This window comes from Triticum dicoccoides, chromosome 7A (genome assembly GCF_002162155.2).
Source record: "Triticum dicoccoides isolate Atlit2015 ecotype Zavitan chromosome 7A, WEW_v2.0, whole genome shotgun sequence".
NCBI classification, from domain to species: Eukaryota; Viridiplantae; Streptophyta; class Magnoliopsida; order Poales; family Poaceae; genus Triticum; species Triticum dicoccoides.
This window is the reverse complement of record NC_041392.1, coordinates 5,557,415-5,575,744: the sequence shown is the minus strand read 5'-3', so window position 1 is coordinate 5,575,744 and position 18,330 is coordinate 5,557,415. Positions and strand designations below refer to the sequence as shown.

The 18,330-nt window shown below is 45.5% G+C and overlaps 1 pseudogene; it reads left to right on the top strand.

Annotated features, from left to right (window-relative positions):
• The first annotated feature begins 12,230 nt into the window (after positions 1-12,230).
• On the top strand, positions 12,231-17,439 carry LOC119327603 (annotated as a pseudogene).
• The last annotated feature ends 891 nt before the right edge of the window (positions 17,440-18,330 follow it).

The following is an 18,330-nucleotide window of genomic DNA, read 5'->3' as shown; positions in this document are numbered from 1 at the left end:
GGGGGTCTTACAGGCCGCCTGTATATTTTTTTACAGACCAGACGATTTTTACCGGGCCTGTTCAGCTTTAAAAAGGCCAAAACCCATAAAACGGCTGGAATTATAAGGGTCGGCGAGGTTTTAATGGATGTGTTAGAGTTGCTCTAAAGTCACGATCAGATTCAGCTACCAGGGCCGAGCCGGCAAAATCCGAGGCCCTGTGCCAAACTCAAAAAATGGGCCTTACCTCACTAAATTCTTGATTTTTTTGTTTCTTTCTACGCTTTTTGTAACCAAATTTATGTTTTCAAATCAAAGACATGACTTGGATCTTGCAATACGAGACGCCTAATAGATGAAAAAAATAAATAGCTAGAAGATTTTTGCAGAACTAAATAGCGGACATAAATCGCAACTCACAATCAAGGCCTCACGTGATCGCCAGTTATCAAAGCGACGTTGCTTAAGAAATTGGAGATCGGAAGATGGCTTGAACCTTCCATTCCTTCATGTCTTCCCTGCCGCGCTGCCGTTCGTGGTCCTGCTCTCCTGATGTAAGGAGGAGAACGAAGAATGGATATAACCTGCAATTTAGCTTAACTCGGCCGCCGGAGGAGAAAATCAAGAGTTGCCTTTGTTCGTCTCAATGGATCGTTGGATTTTTTTTCTTAGGCAGATCGATCGCTTTTTTGGAGAGAAGGCAGATCGATCGCTGGACGAGGCGCACGTCCCAATCGGGTCCTGTTTCACCCAGAGGAAAGACGGAAGGAGGCCCATGTACAAAGGATAAAAGACCCAGGCAATTGGACTTTGCCTAGCCGTGCGTACAAAATCTGAGGCCCCTAAAAACTGGGGCCCTGTGCCGGCGCACAGGTTGCATCCCCATGGGCTCGGGCCTGTCAGCTACCCAACCCTGATTATATGAATATTGTGGAACGTTTTCCATTGAAGGATACTACTAAAATTAGATGTGTCTATGCACTTCCACTATAAGTCCTTGCGTACCGGGGGCTGACATCATGCATGGGTGTTATAAGGAACACCTTGAAAGTGTTGGATAACTCCGCACCCTGTGGCATTACAAAGGGATCGATATGTGTGTTAAGTAAGCTACGATGCCAGATGTTTATGAAATGGTATGATGGTAACTTACGTAGTCAATTTGCTGAAAATCCACAACGCATCCTGTGACTCTACCCAAAGCATCAATGTCCTTCCTATATCCATCCAGGGTGAAATCCACAGCATGCACACGATCTTCATTTTCAAGATCCGAGTGTTGAATAATCATGTAACTATCAACCGATGGTAAGTATACGATATCCTGATGACAATATGTACCACCAAACATGTGTTCCTTGCGTGGTACAAGGATACCATTTCATAAACATCTCTCATCATAGCTTACTTAACACACATGGCGATCCCTTTATACCAAGCCATTCATTTCTGGGCGATAATTCATTCACCCGGCCTAAATGTTACATAAAGCCCCCTCCCCCCAATTTTTTTTCTGAAAAGGAGATTACCCCAGCCTTTGCATCGAGTGATGCACATAGTCATTTTATTAACCAAAGTAGCAACAAAGTACGAGGTTCAACAAAGGTTTGCAAGCAAACTCAAACGAAATGAATACAATGTTACAACTGATGAAAATAAGGCTAGATGACTAAACACATATCCTATTATTATTGGTCCGTCATCGGTTATACATGTCCCGTGTTACCATCTCCCACCTGTTGCACGCATAGACCATATGCTCCCTGACTTCGATACTGCCGAGTAACGACCATATATGGATCCATCTAGACACACTGAAGATGACCTGCATAAAATTTGTGATGTTTTTTCAATTAAATATATCGTCATTCTGACAATTCCAAATAGCCCAAAGTAATGCACAATATGTGTCGCTATCTTGGGCTCTACTCCATTTAACCATGTCCCAAATAAACTACGGTTGCTGTTAGGGGACAGACATTAAAGGACACATGTATTGTACGTCACAATAACTTGGCAAGTGGGCATTTGAGAAAAAGATGTTGGATTGTTTCATCTTAATCACAAAAACAACATTGTTTACTGTCATCCCATCTATGTTTTGCCAAGTTGTCCTTAGTCAATATCACCTGCTTGTGCATAAACCACATAAAGACCTTTATTTTTAAGGACACCTTAATTTTCGAGATATGAAGCAATTTCATTGGACCAGTATTTATGAAATCTACATGCATAGATTTTACTGAAAATACTCCTGACACCGAAAGTTTCTAGTGTAGGGTATGTGACTCATCAGAGAGGTTGACCTCTATCAACCTACACACGAGATATAGCCACCTATCCCACCGTTCCCGCACCAAAGCCCTCCTGAACTGAATGTTTAAGGGAACATAACTAAGTATTAACCCCTAAAAGTAAAAACACATAACCAAGTATTGTACTTATGAAATTTTCTTTACATTGTGCAATGTTATATAATGTTGGATACTGTGAGGCTAAAGGCGTCTCTCCTAGCCAAGTATTTTCCTAGAATCTAGTAGTGATTTCGTTCCCTACAATGAATTTAGTCTCTTGAAGAAGGCGACCTTTGTCCTCATCGGCCCCTTCCAGAAAACAGAGTCAGTCGGTTGCGCTGTGACATGTTCCAGGGTTTTGGACTGTGGATACTTGTTATGCAACAACTGTATTCACACACCATCTCCCTCTACAGACAGCCTATTAACCATTTGATGAGCAAGCACTTGTTCTTTACTACAAGGTTTTCGATACCTAAGCCCCCTTGGTCTTTCGGTCTACAAAGTATGTCCCACGTAGCTACATCGGCATGCTTGTATGCACGGGATTTATTAGAATTAGTCGACCCCCATAAGACATAAGCTTATTTAAGTATATAGAATTTATTAGAATCGGCCCAATTTAAAATATGACATGCATGGATTTTTATTTAAGTATATTAGAGTATAACTTGTAAACCCAGTTATATGTATATAATAGTTATGTGTAGTCATTTATCTACTTACTTCCTACCGACACTGCCAGGCTCAATGCATGCCATACTGGTTGAATATGGGTCAACAACTTCATCTACAAGAGTTTTGTCCAAGCACATAACTCTATCTTCATATTGACCATGATAAATAGCACTAAATTCAAGTATCTTATGCTTCAATTTTGAGAACGCAAATATATCGCTTGTCCCATGGTATTATCCTAGGTTACTTGAATATATATATTAATTGCCTAGCCAAGCTAATGAATACTTTAAACTACAGGCTACATAAATAAATAAATCAAAATGTTAATGAATATGTTTGGACAAACCAAAGTATATGAACAATTGGAGGACTCATGCCCAAGATTTGAGATCTTGCAATGGAACAAACGTCAAAAAATGAAAATGGGCAAGCAAATTGTAAGTTCCTGGAAACATGTACTCCCTCCGATCCATATTAAAAGTGTACTAAATCCATGATAATTCTTCAAAATTATTATACTTTCAATAAAAAGACACATAACATTTTTTTAACAAGTATTCGGTGCTCCAACTTATATTTTTCATCTCTTTTGTATATGCCTTATTCTTCTTTAGCTTTTTATTATCCTGCAAAATGCTATAGCTTTTTATATAAAAATGAAATGCCATATATATACAACATCAAACTCTACTACACATAGAGGACATGTGTCATTTCCATTATATATCGAGCGGCAAAGGGGCCGGGACTGGATATAGTCTCTAGACGGTCCAAAAATATTTGAGACAACTAGCCCGAACCATAACCGCCATTGTCCCCGCCCATACATCTTCAATGTCAAGGTCAAAGATCTCAGTGAGGTATGACGCTACGCACTCGTGCCTCCAGGATGCCCGCCTCTGCTCTCCCCATGCCGTCATCAGCTCCCATCCTATCTACTTAACTAAGAGGCTTGTCTAGGACTAGGACAACATAAAATAAATCATTCACACGTATTTATAATAAACTTTTTTGCTTCAAAACTATTCATATATTGTGGCTAAATATATGCTATTTGTATAAATTGATATATCTTCCAGTATTTTTACATACAACAAGCGGATATTAGCAATGACCTGATGCCACTATATATTAATACTCATATTTTACCATATAATTCTAAGATTCAATATTGCAAAAATTCATCTCTTAATATGAAATGATATTATGTTGCAAAAATGTTTTATTCAATTTGGCATGTTAAATCTCCTATTACCTTATATTTATCATAGATCTAGGCAAACTAGAAGTATCACATTAATACTAAAATTATTTAATTCCCTTAATGCATTGCAGTGCCTTTATATGTATGTGCTAGTGTTTCTCTAGTATCCTTTTTAAATATCTACAATTTCATTTATATTTGATAATATTAGATTTTAGGAGTGTAACAAATAACTTGATAGAGGCTTCAAGAGTGCAAGGCTATGAAGCTTAGGTGTAACTAAACAGAGAATTCAAGAGTGTTTGAGGTCAAAATACACTTGTTATTCTTGGGGGTTAGTTTAGCAGTACCGTGGAACTAAGCAACTTGCTGAAAAATGGTCGGAATAGTCTTATCACAGGTGGCTAAAAATGAAATGTATATTACTCCCTCCGTTCCTCAATATAAGGTGTATTATTTTTTTTAAAAGTCAAACTTCTCTAAGTTTGACCAAGTTTATAGACAAAAATATCAATATCTAGAATACCAAATCATTATCACTAGATTCATCATGAACTATAGTTTTACATTTTATATATTTTCTATTATAAATCTTTATATATTTTGCTGTAAAGTTGGTCAAACATAGACAACAGTTGACTTTTTGAAAACTAATACACCTTATATTTAGGAACGGAGGGAGTATATACAACGTCTTAGTTTTAGGAGCATACAAAGTGTCACAAATGGGCACATCCAAAGGTGAAACAAAACTGCAGTAAACGTAGGGTACGTGCATATGGAGGAGGTAAAGTCGGTCTTGAGTTCGAGTGACAAGATGGCGTCGGTTCTCTCGTTATTAACGTTGTGTAACCTCGACACATTGAGTTTTGCTTGCTTGCTTAGTGGGATTTATTTATGGTATATGTTTACATGAATAAGGAATTAGATGCCACTTTGCTCCACTACTTGATATTTAATTTTCGGAAATGTTAACGCCCACACGTGTGGGCGCTATCCAACTCGCCCACACGTCTGAATTATCGTCCATTGTCTTTTGCACGAATCTTGACACGAAAAGGTGGATTTGGTGTGCCACGTAGGACAGGGCTGGTGTGTGGGCGTTGGAGAGTTTGCCCACACACCCGCACAACGCTGTTTGCCAGCTGAGTTGTGTGGGCAAACTGCTTTTCACCGACACAGCCACCACCTAGGTCATGCGCGTGTGGGCGAACTGCTTTTCGCCCACACGACACTCCTACCTTGTGGATGGCAACTGCAGTTATGCGAACGTGGCAACTCGGTACACATATGGCAACTGAACTGCAGTTACGCGAATGTGGCAACTCAGTACACACATGGCAACTGTGATTCTTTGCTACATGGCAACTGCAGTTGCGCGCACGTGGCAACCAGATAAACACACATGGCAACTGTGATTAACAATACATGGCAACTACTCAGTACACACACATGGCAACTGTGATTCTTTGCTACACGGCAACTGCAGTTGCGCGCACGTGGCAACCAGATAAATACACATGACAACTGTGATTAACAATACATGGCAACTATGGTTGGACCACACGCGGCAACTAGGTAAACACACATGACAATTACTGTTTTGACCATATATGGCAAGTAGTTAATCACACACGACAACTACGATCTGATTACACGCGGCAACTATCATAAATTAGACATGGCAACTATATTTAACCAAAACAGATAGAGTTGCCATGCTTTTATAACTACAGTTGCCATACCGGATAACTACATCTGCCAACCAGGATGGCAACTAAACCGTCATCCCGCGGAGTACTTAACATAGCTGCGCTAGGACGTGTGGGCATTTTTGCTTCGTGCCACACACACGGGGTGAAGATAAGTAGTACTTGTTAGGCGTGTGGCACGAAATAGCCGCGCCCACACGTGTGGGCAATTCTAATGTCCGCCCACACACAGCCCGTGTGGGCTGCCTCCTGGGTACACCACACATGGTGTGTGGACGCATGTCGTATATGCCACACGTGTGGCAGTTAGCGTGACCCTTAATTTTTTGTATCACACTAGTGTAAAATATACTATTACTGCTTGAGGGCCAGTTTGAAGTGCAGACCATCATGTCTTACAAGATAACCAGTTAATTAACCATCTTAATCTTGCAATAGGTAATTAAATAATGCCAGTAACTAAGACCATCTCCAACCGGACATATGAGGGCTGACCGGACACATGCGTGCATGCACGATTACTAGTAGTATATAATACTGCTAACTTTGAAACAAAAAATGATGTTGTTCTTGTGATCTGTTGGCCTGTTTTTATGTTAGCCATACCACACTGCTGCTTTTATTTTGAACCCGAGCGCGCAGAATTTGGTTGCATTTTGCGTCATTGATTACTTGGTATGAATATCATGAATGCAGTTTATTTCACTGTCTCACTATCTCACTTGGGTGGTTCATTGTCAATATAATCTTCCATGGTATCTCAGGTAGAAATTATAGGCCATATTTTGACCGCTCAATTTTAAAATTGATTGTAAATTCTTGGATAATCGTGTATTGATAGTTACAAAATCAAAATTACATTTTGAATAGAAATTCAAAGGTATCAAGCTTATGTGACATACATAACCCATCTATTAAAAAAATTAATTGTTGGCCCAAAAAAATGTTGGCTCATCTCAAGTTATTAGTTCTAAGGGCATCTCCAGCCGCCTCCCCAAGAAAGCCCCCCGGGAGCCTTTTTTTAGCACCGGCGATCAAAAAACGTTCTAGTCACACCCCCAGACACTCGTTTTGCGCCGGATTTGTCTAAAATTATGGCCGGCGTGCGCAAGCGGAACGCAGCAAATTGGGAGGCAGCTGGGGGCGCCGGCGCGATACTTTCGCTGCCAAAGGCCCACTGCCAGCCTCTCTACTCTCTCTCTTTCTTTTCCTGGCTTGGCCAACCACGTGTTGTATGCAAAAAAGACAAGCCCTCTCCTGCATGCCCGCCTCGCTCCTCTGCTCTCTCTCCTCTCTCCCCTACTCCTCGCTCCGGCGATCCTGGATGCCCTCCACCGGCGAGCCGGCCCCGTCTCCCGTCGCCGGCCTCGCCCGCATCTCCCCGGAGGAGCCGCAGGCGGCCGGCCCCGTCGCCCGTCGTTCGCCCCGCGTCGCGCCTCCCCGGAGCAGCCGCGGAGAAGAAGGTCTCGCGCTCCCGCCCGGACACCGCCCACCCTCCCGAGCTCGCATGGCCGCACCTCCGCGCCTCCCGCCCTCGTAGCGGCACGCGAGCTCGCATGGCCGCGCCTCCGCGCGCACCTCCCGCCCTCCATGGGCCGCTCGCGTGCAAGGGCGCCGTCGACGCGCTCTTGTCCGGTGACGCCCAGCGGCGAGCGCGAGCGCCTGGCCTTGTGGCCGCGGCTGCTGCTTCTCGGCTTCTGCTCGTCTCCCCGTCTCCCCCCTGCTCGAGCGAGACTGTTGCTCCCGGAGACGGTGCGGCCTACGTCATTGAGCTCCACGCGGGCATGGAGCGGCTCAAGGAGGATAGCAAACTGCTCGCCGCCGTGAGATAGGAGACGAGTGTGACATCCTACGGCGGTGTGCCGCTTCCTTCCAGCACCACCAGGTCGGCAACGAGGCGGCGAAAGTTTGGCTTTGGGGCGGGAGGCGGCAGCAGTGCGCGTGACGACTGCTGGGAGGTCCGTCTCGCACGCGGCAGTGCAACAATTCCGTGGCGCAGCAGCGCAGCCTGCGGGAGCCGAGGACGTGCGATCGATGCCACACCAAGGACACGCCATAGCGGCGGGTCGGCGGACGGCGCACCGTCGGCCCGCGCCTCGCGTCGCCGTCGGGGGCCAGGTCGCTAGTGCTCCTTCCCGCGCGCCGTGGCGCGCCTGGTAGCCGTCACCGGCGAGGCCCACCATACGGCGCGGACCTGCAGCTTGCCGGCGTCCACCTTGTCAGGCGGCGGGCAGCAGCATGGCGTGGGGCTTGGGAGGGAGGGAGAGCGGCGCCGGGGCCGTGGCCGCGCGGTCGAGCGGGAGACGGCGGCTGATGGGCGCGAGGCTGCAGAGCGGGGCGGTGGCGAGCAGGTGGATGCAGAGCCGGTCGGTGGCGAGCAGAGCACGCACGCTTGGGCGGTGTGGGGGGGGGGGGCAACGAGTGGATATCATTCGACTCCCAGGCTAAAATTTTCGCCGGTAGCCCCCCAGGGGGCGAAAAAAATGCCCCCTTGGGGGCTCAACGGCTGGAGATGCCCTAACAGTTGAGAGGATTAAGAACATGTTTTCAGTTTTTTTGCGGGGACATGTTTTCAGTTATCTACGAACAAAATAAAGAGGAGATTTCCAAGTCATCAGTCTGATGAAAAGATAGAGCACCTGCATTATCACCGTGCCTTTCTTCCCTATTGCTCTCCAATCCGACCAAACAACGATGTGCTCTAGAGCTACCACCACACAGTACCTCCCATGTGTGTCGCCACCATCCTACCAATTCACTGATCATTGCACCAATTCCAGCCCACGCGAGCGGAATCTCTTCGTCCAACCAATATACCTTGGACCGATCTGTCGGCAAGAAAAGAATGCACATGAGGTGCTCCACGAAATGCACATGAGTGAGGAGAGGAGGATAGAGGGTACATTGCTTTTTTAAATATAAATATATAGAAGCTTTATTTTTGTATAAAGAAGATTGGCTTTCTTTTGGGCTATAAGTACAGAAGGTTGGGTTTTTTGTTGAGACAGTAAAGAAGATTGGTTTTTTCTTTTAGCAAAGTAAAGAAGAATGGCTGAAAAATACAAGAGACGGCCACTTGGGCTTGGCCCACTATAGCCCCACTACACAGCACGCACGTACGCACCCGGTCACTCTCGCTCCTCCCGTTCTCCGGTCTGCCGCAAATCGGCACCGGCGGCAATCTCTCTCTCGTGCACCCCCCGTATGGCCCACCGACCTCCGACTGACCGACTGCGTCCTCAGCCAGCGCCGCTAGGCCATCTACGCGCTGCTCCCCCAACCGACGACGGGGGTAGTCGGGATGCGGTCCTCGCCGCCGCTCATGGTGGGTGACCCCCGGCGGCTGCGGGTCGGACCACCATTTGAGCCTGTGCGAGCACGGTCCACTGCGTGAGCTGAGCTGTTCCCCACAGCGAACAAGGTGCACATTTTTTTCCTTGCACATCTCCTCGGCTTCAATTTGGATCTTAGGCAGCAAAATTACAGGACCTCAGTCCATAATAGCTTTAATTTCTCTGCGGTTCTCCAAAACCTGCGAAGCTCAGCCCGCCGTAGCAGTAATTTAGTTCTGAATCTGAATTTCCTGCTGATCATCATTCATTTAGTTTCCTTCTCTGCTTTCCTTGTTCCTTCCATGTATGTGTATGCAGTATGCTCAGTGTTGTTGTTACTGAACCTCAGTCCATTTATTTACTCGACCTCAGTCCACAATAGTCTTTTGTTAGGTCTTTGAGTCGCCACCGAATCTACGAAATCCACTATGTATACATGAGTCGACAGTCACACATGTTTTTTTTTTTACTGAAAACTTATGCAGTGGAGACATCCAAAGGTGGAACCATACTGCATCCGAGCTAGGGCATGTGAGTATAAGGCATAACAGAGAAGGCAAACACTTTTATTCGACCATCAGTGACAGCCATCAACTGTGTTTCCTGAAAATTCAGATATGCATACTGAAGCTTTTCATACAAAATACTCTACTGTGTGATGTCTCAAAATGTGGAAAGATGCTCCGACTCTACTTTATGTACTTTAATTATCGATCAGTGAACTGTCTCCACCTTGGTTACTGGTTAGGTTATTAGTAAGTCCAGTCAGCTAAACTTTAAAAAGGCCAAATAGCTGGATCAGATCTAACTATTTGGCCTTTTTTATCTTATCTATCAGTGAGCTGTCCCTGCTTAGTTTATACCGCCAATTAATGATGCCCAAATTTGCTTCTGGCATATCATATTCTTGCTGTAAAGGAATTTCTCATATCTTCATTATATATGGAGGACTTGACTTACAGAGGAATGCTTTCCATTTTTCTGATTCTAGGTCTGCAGGACAGATAATAATTCAGTCGGTAAAGCAGGGAATGACAGGATAGTGTTATTGTCCAGAATTGTCAGATGTGAGGTCTATACAATGGCTGCTTGTTCATGGCAACCAAACCCAAGGAAGAGTAAAATGGCAGACAAGGAAGTAGTAGGAGAAGCACAGGTGGACAGTTGAGGTAAGCTGGTTGTTATATCAGTGATGAGAATTTAGTGATATACACCAGTGCAAAACCATGAATTTAGTGAAGAGAGCACTCCATCAAAATCTGGATGTACACTTCTACAGCAATTTGAAAGTTACTATGGTGTGCAAAATCTCTTCCTTTTCGCTATGTAATATATGGATGCAAATGAAGGAAATATGTTACCTATTTGCTATTCTCTTTTGTGATGATTTCCCTGCAGGTTGAATATACCGAAATAGGCTTACGCCCCGCTATATTGATATAGCAACCACCCGATACAACATACCGAACAACGCTGGGGCAAACAGCACAAGCACGCCCAAAAGAAATAACAAGAGAAAATAAGAGAAGAAATGCCAACAACGCCGGATCAACGAAAGCTAAGGCACACCGCGACCGCTGCGCCCATTGAAGATAACCACCTCGCTCCAAAGCCACCGAGTTGCCGTGTACCAAGCACCACCTTCAAGAAGGAGTGCGACGATGACGACGCTGCTGCCCGGACGAATCCTAAGATTTCTCCCGGTACAAGGAGGGTAGAGGGGGGAGAGGGTCACCCGACGCCCTTCAAGAAGGATGGCGGCGCCCGCAGGCGTCACCGCGTTGGTGTCGGCAAGACCCGACATGGATTTCTCCCGACCTCTCGCGCCCACCACCCAGGACCAACCTTCGGCTCCACCACACCCGCCGCCCACCAACATGCGCCAACAGTCACGAGGACACCGCCGTCGTCTCACCACGGCCAACGAAGCGAGGCCGGCCGGATCCAAACGAGACACCCGAAGACAAGGACCGGCAGCACCGCAGCCACGAGGGAGGGAACAACCTCCACCGGCTTAGGCGGTAGCAGACCGGGCATAGCAGCAGAGGCACACCAGACCCCCTGTCCGGACAGGCCCAACGTGGGCCCGTGAAGCTCCGCCGCCGTGCTGCAGCAGTCGCGGCACAGCAGCCGCCGTCCCTGTCGCGAGGAGCTCTCCGGAACCACCGGAGAACAGCCCATTGCGGCCACCCAGCAGGCCCGCCCCGACCCAGATCGGGCCCATAGGGCCTAGATCTGGGCCAGCCGGCCGCCACCGGCCGCCGCCGGCCGCCGCAAGCCATGGGCCGTCACCGCTGCCAAGGGGCAACGCCTCCGCACCGCCGCCGTCCAGATCCACGCCGGAACGCCGCCGGCTGAAGGGCTCCGCCGCCAGGACCGCTCGCCCGAGCCGGGGTCCAGCGACGGGGGAAGAAGGAGGGCCGCCACCGCCGGACTGCGGGGTGCCGCGCGGGCAATGCCCGGCCGGGCCCGCTGGCGGCAGCGGCGAGGGGGAAGGGGGGAGGGGACCCGCGGGGAGGGGGAGGGGTGGGGAACCGCCCCGGTCGCCTCGCTCGGGGAGGGCGACGCGGGGGGCACGCGGTCTCTTTTTTCTGATGGGTTGTTTCAACTCTCCAGGTTGAACATATATGGGGTCAAAGTTTATTCTTGGACATAACTTTCAGATCTGCGAGGGCCAGCCATGGTGATGGAGAGATTCTTTTTTGATAGGCTACCACCATGTACACCAAACCACCACCATGGTAAGGAGAAGAACATGACTCTAATTCGTGATGCTTCAGGGCTTACAAACTGGTTGTTTGTATTTAGTCACACAGTAGTGTTGCATTTTGGGAGTCCTCTATAGTGTGATGTCATGCGTCTAGCCTACTTTATGTACTTTAATTATCGATCAGTGATCTGTGTCTGTCCGCATAGGTTACTGGTTAGTTTATTAGCAAGGCCTGTCAGCTAAACTAAAAAAATGCAAGTAGCTGGATCAGATCTGCTATTGCCTTGTTTGACCTGCTGTTTGGGGATTTCAGCCTCCTCTCATTATTAGCTCCTACTATCTGCCTCTCCTGCAACCTTGCCTCACCGCTCCTACAAAGTTGTTTCTCACTCCTTCATCCGTGTAAGCTCACAACTATGCTCCTCTGGTTTTCCTCTACAAATCTGGATGCAGGATTCTTTTATTTTCTCTGTTGTTGCAACCGGCTAATTTATCTCGTGATTTTCCACTCCTACAGGTTTTTTATCCATTGTTATAGTCACTGGTTGTTTCTACCTCGGATGTAGAAGCACTTTCATTACTCGTCTATCGTTTATTCAGGTAATTCTCCATGCTCAAAGTAGTATTCTTAGTTTTTTCCGTTTTCTACGGATCTGCTGGTAGGTTTCCCTATCTCCATTGCAGTTGACTAATTTATCTCCTCATTTCCCACTCAAACATGCTTTTCACCCATCACACGTCCAACAATTCCAGTGCTCGCCTTTCGATTTATTCAGGTCATTCCACAGTCGACACCAAGAAAAATCAAGGAAAAGAGCGGAAATTTGTCTTTATAGCTTTTGCTCCTATTTTCCCATTGTATCTTCATGTATCTTTATACTAGGTGTTCCATTATTATGTATCTTTATGGATCAAATCTGTTCTCTTATTTTCCTTTATAAACAGCCCCTTAAACTCTCTTTCAAACTAGTGCTCTCACCAGAAGAGGAACAGTCCTACAATTCAATGACGGAAGTGGCCTTAGCTATAGCTGGCTTAAGATTGGCTGCATTGCCAGTCTTGAAGAAGCTCCATGCTAATGCTTCGACGTACCTTGGAGTGGACATGGCGCGTGAGCTCCATGAACTGGAGACCACTATCATGCCGCAGTTCGAGCTGGTGATCGAAGCAGCAGACAAGGGAAACCACAGGCCCAAGTTGGACAAATGGCTTCGGGAACTCAAAGAAGCATTTACCCTGGCTGAAGACTTGCTCGACGAGCATGAGTACAACCTCCTCAAGCGCAAAGCAAAGGGGAAGGATTCCTTGCCGGCCAATGCCTCCTCCATCAGCGGCACTTTTATGAAGCCTCTGCGTGCTGCATCCAGTAGGCTGTCCAATCTCAGCTCTGAGAACAGAAAGCTAATTTGCCAATTGAATGAACTGAAGGCTACACTGGCCAAAAGCCAAGGAATTCCGTGAACTGCTCTGCTTACCTGCTGGTTATAATGCAGAGAGCCCCACAATACTATCAGCTGTTGTGCCTGAGACCACATCAATACCACCTCCGACTGTGATTGGTCGTGACAAGGACCGCAATCAAATAATAGATCGTCTTACCAAGACAACTGCTACTACTGAGTCTAGTACAGTTATGTACTCGGGTTTGGCCATTGTTGGCGCTGGAGGCATGGGAAAGTCCACATTGGCACAACTGGTTTACAATGACGAGAGGGTAAAAAAATGTTTTGATGTGAGAATGTGGGTAAGCATCTCACGCAAACTTGATGTCCACCGTCATACACGGGAGATCATCGAGTCAGCCTCTCAGGGGGAATGCCCACGCATTGATAACCTTGATACTCTGCATCGCAAGCTGTCAGACATACTGCAAGAATCAAAGAAATTCCTGCTTGTGTTGGATGATGTTTGGTTTGAACCTGGCAGTGAGAGGGAATGGGACCAACTATTAGCGCCTCTAGTCTCCACAGAGGCAGGAAGCAAAGTTTTGGTAACTTCTCGACGGGATACATTTCCAGCTGCTCTTTGCTCTGAAGAAGTGTGTCCTCTGGAAAACATGGAAGATGCTGAGTTGTTGGCACTCTTCAAACACCATGCATTCGCTGGACCAGAAATTAGAAATCTGCAGTTGCGTAAAAGGCTGGAAGATTTTGCAGAGAAGATTAGTAGAAGGCTTGGCAAATCTCCTTTGGCGGCAAAAGTTGTGGGTTCCCAGTTGAAAGGGAAAATATGTATTGCCACCTGGAAGGATGCTCTAACTATAAAGATTGACAAATTCAGTGAGCCAATGAGAGCTCTCTCGTGGAGTTATGGGAAGTTAGATCCATGTCTGCAGAGGTGCTTCCTATATTGCAGCTTGTTTCGGAAAGGCCACAAGTATGTATCTGATGAGTTGGTTCATCTTTGGATGGCAGAGGGCTTTGTTGATTCATGCAACCAAAGCAAGAGAGTGGAAGATATTGGGAGGGATTGCTTCAAGGAGATGGTTTCTGTTTCGTTCTTTCAACCACTTTATGGGGAATACTATGTTATGCATGATCTCCTTCATGATCTGGCAGAATCATTCTCCAAAGAAGACTTCTTCAGATTGGAAGATGATAAGGTGACAGAAATACCATCCACCGTTCGTCATCTTTCTGTTTGTGTTGATAGTATGAAGCAACACAAGGAAAATATCTGCAAGCTACATCATTTACGAACTATTATCTGCATAGACCCCCTAATAGATGATGTAAGTGACCTTTTTAATGAGATACTACAGAGGTTGACGAAGTTGCGTGTACTATATTTGTCATCTTATAGCAGTAGTAAGTTGCCAGAATCTATCGGTGAGTTGAAGCACCTTCGGTATTTGAACATCATGAGCACGCTGATTTCTGAATTGCCAAGATCATTGTGTACTCTTTACCACTTGCAGTTACTTCTGTTCAATGACAAAGTTGAGAGTTTGCCTGAGAAACTCTACAATTTAAGAAAATTACGCCATCTTGAACGGCATGATTCTGGAATATACACGTTACACAAAAAAGCACTGCCGCAAATTCCAAATATTGGCAAGCTAACTTCGCTTCAACAACTTGAGGTATTTTATGTGCAAAAGAAGAAGGGTTGCGATCTGCAACAGCTGAGGGACATGAATGAGATTCATGGCTGTTTAACTGTCACAAATCTTGAGAATGTCACTGGGAAGAATGAAGCCTTAGAATCAAAGCTACATCAAAAAATTCATCTTGGCAGCTTGAAACTTGTATGGTGTTGCGAGAATAACATGAATGCAAATAATAGTTTACATTTGGAGACTCTAGAAGGCCTGATACCACCACCTCAACTTGGGGGACTTACAATTGATGGTTATAAATCTTCCAAATATCCAGGATGGTTACTTGATGGTTCGTATTTTGAGAATTTGGAATCTTTAAGCATTTTCAATTGTAGTGCATTACAAAGCCTGCCATCCAATAGTTATCTATTTGACAATTGCTCTTCACTAATCCTCCGTAATATGCCAAACCTGAAGGCATTACCTTGTCTTCCACTAGGCCTTCAAATGTTAAGATTAGAAAAATGCCCATTGCTTATATTTATTTCTAGCGGTGAGGTGGAAAATTATGATCAGAGTAAAATCATGATGAGGAGTGAGGACAGACTATTTGACATCGCAATTTGGTTTAATCTGGGACATGGATTCAGGATCAAATATTAGGAGAATACTCTCATCGGAACATTCATTTCTGAAGCAGCTGATGATATTGATGCATGCTGATGCGTCAAATGTTCAAAACCTTGAAAGTGCTCTAGAAGGAGAGAAAGATGAAATATTGGTAAAAGATGATATCATCAAGGCATGGATACGCTGTCATGAGCAGAGGATGAGACTCATGTATGAAAGGAGCATTGGGCTACCGCTGCTTCCACCATCAGGACTTCGTACACTTTATCTTTCTTCGTGCAGTATTACTGATGGAGCTTTATCTGTATGCCTTGATGGCCTGGCTTCACTGGAAAGATTGGTCTTGGAAGAGATTATGACTTTAACTACACTTCCTTCAGAAGAGGTCCTCCAACATTTGACAAAACTTGACAGCTTCTCCATGATTTATTGCTGGTCTCTCAGGTCTCTAGGGGGCTTACGTGCTGCTACCTCTCTTTCATCTGTTCAATTGGTCTCCTGCCTTTCCTTAGAGTTGGCACGTGGAGCCGAATGTTTGCCATTAACCCTTGAGAAGCTCAGTATACGCGATTGTGTGCTTGCAGCTGACTTCTTGTGTACTGACTGGCTACACATGAATGAAATTTTCATATGCAATTGCAGAAGCACTGCCTGCTTGTCTGTTGGTGGTCTCACCTCTGTTAAATCATTCTCACTGTATCACTTGCCAGATTTATGTACGCTCGAAGGATTGTCATCCCTGCAACTTGACGAAGCACATTTGATTGATGTTCCAAAACTCAATGCCGAGTGTATCTCCCAGTTTCAAGTCCAGCACTCACTCTATGTTAGCAGTCATGTAATACTCAACAACATGCTCTCGGCTGAAGGTATCACAGTTCCAGCATTTCTCTCTCTTGAAGGATGCAAGGAACCATTTGTTTCATTCGAAGAATCCGAAAACTTCACATCAGTCAAGAGTCAAGACCCTGAGATTCTGTGATTGTCAAATGACTTCCCTGCCAACAAATATGAAGTGCTTCTCCAATCTGAAGAAGCTCGACATTTATGACTGCTTCAACATATCATCTTTACCAGATCTGCCATCCTCCCTTCAGCACATATGTGTTTGGGGTTGTTCTGAGCTGTTGAAGGAGAGCTGCCGAGCACCTGATGGAGAAAGTTGGCCAAAGATCGCGCATATCCGCTGGAAGGAATTTAGAGTGTGATCTAGATTCCCAGCTACAAATAAAGTGAAAGGTAAATTAGCTCCCATCGGCCATCTTTGCACTGTTAAAAGATATACAGTCTTTTGTAATACATATGCACTTCATTAAACTTTTGAATCTTTCAAATATTCCATTGATTACAAACTTTCCTTAATAGCAGGCTCCAGCAACCTGTTGGGAGGTGGAGTGCTTCAGGCTGGCTTATCCTACAGCCCAAACTGTCTTCTACTTCACGGGCCGGTGTTAATCCCCTCGGTCTGTCTCCTGCTTTGCTGAGTGCTTCACGCATGCCCTCTGGCACTCCACCACTTCCTGCCCTCTGGTCTACTGACGATGGTTTTTGTAATTGTGCTGTTGGTGACCTTCTCCTTCATGCTATTATCATCCATTGACTGAACAATTCCCAGAACCGTAGTCAAATTTGCACGTTATTCCATCACTTGGTGCTGTCTTGTTTTGCTACACTCTCCTGAAGTCTGCCGCACATTTAATTTGTACGGACTGTAATCTTTATCTCTTGTGTGATCTTACGTACAATGTAACTGGAGGTCTCTTTTATCATTCACCCGTGTAATGAGATATTTGGTGTACTGCAGTACTTGAGTTTCATACTTGATACAATGTGCCTGCTGCTTCAGAGTTCAGACCATTTTCCTTGCATGATGGTCTGGAAAGCGCTTCAGACCTTGGGGGCATGCTAGCTGGTCTTTCTGGTGGCTCATTTCCTGCTGTTTGAGATCTACAGGCATTATCACTATGTACAGATTTCTCTGTTGAACAGCATAGAGACATTTAACTACGTAGTATCTTCTGGAGGTAAGTCTGAATAAATGTGCCCTGCAGAAGGCAAGAATGAGTGTTTTTATTTAATTATCATGACTTGGCTTTTTATTTAATTATCATGACTTGGTTTTGAAAGGCTTGTACAGTTTATATCAGTTGCTAAGTTAATTTATAATCTGTGATCTATCATATCCGTGCTTGTATTGCCATATTTTGCTGGTGCTATCAAATCAGTCCTATGGACAATTCAGCAGCTTTTGGAAATGTTTGAGTGTTTCTTCAGCCTGTGCCCTTTTGGTCTTCTTCGTTGATTCAAGGGGAAACACCGAGATGCAAAACTAGATGGAAGACGGATCTCCAAAGTAGTACATGCTATTCTTTGTTTGGTGAATGACAGATAACCAAAAACCCACGCATGCATCATCAAGCATCAGGCTGACCATGTTGTTAATTTTGCTCTGCACCTGTCTGCTTGTAGTTTGGTGGCCTGTTCATAGTCCATACGGTGCATTTACGCCCTGATGCACAAGTCTAGCAAACTGTACCACAAGATGCAGTCGAGTGCCCAGCAGACGGTGACAAGGAGCATCTGGGGGGATTCAAGGTCGGCGAGGAAGCAGCTCTCCCGACGTCAGCTAGATCTGATGAACACAATTAGGGGGAACGAGATTGTAAGTTTTAAGTGTTCATGATCGTCCCCCATTGTTGAATAATCTAGCTGTCAGGTTAGCTGTCAGTTTCAGTTAGTTAGTCAGAT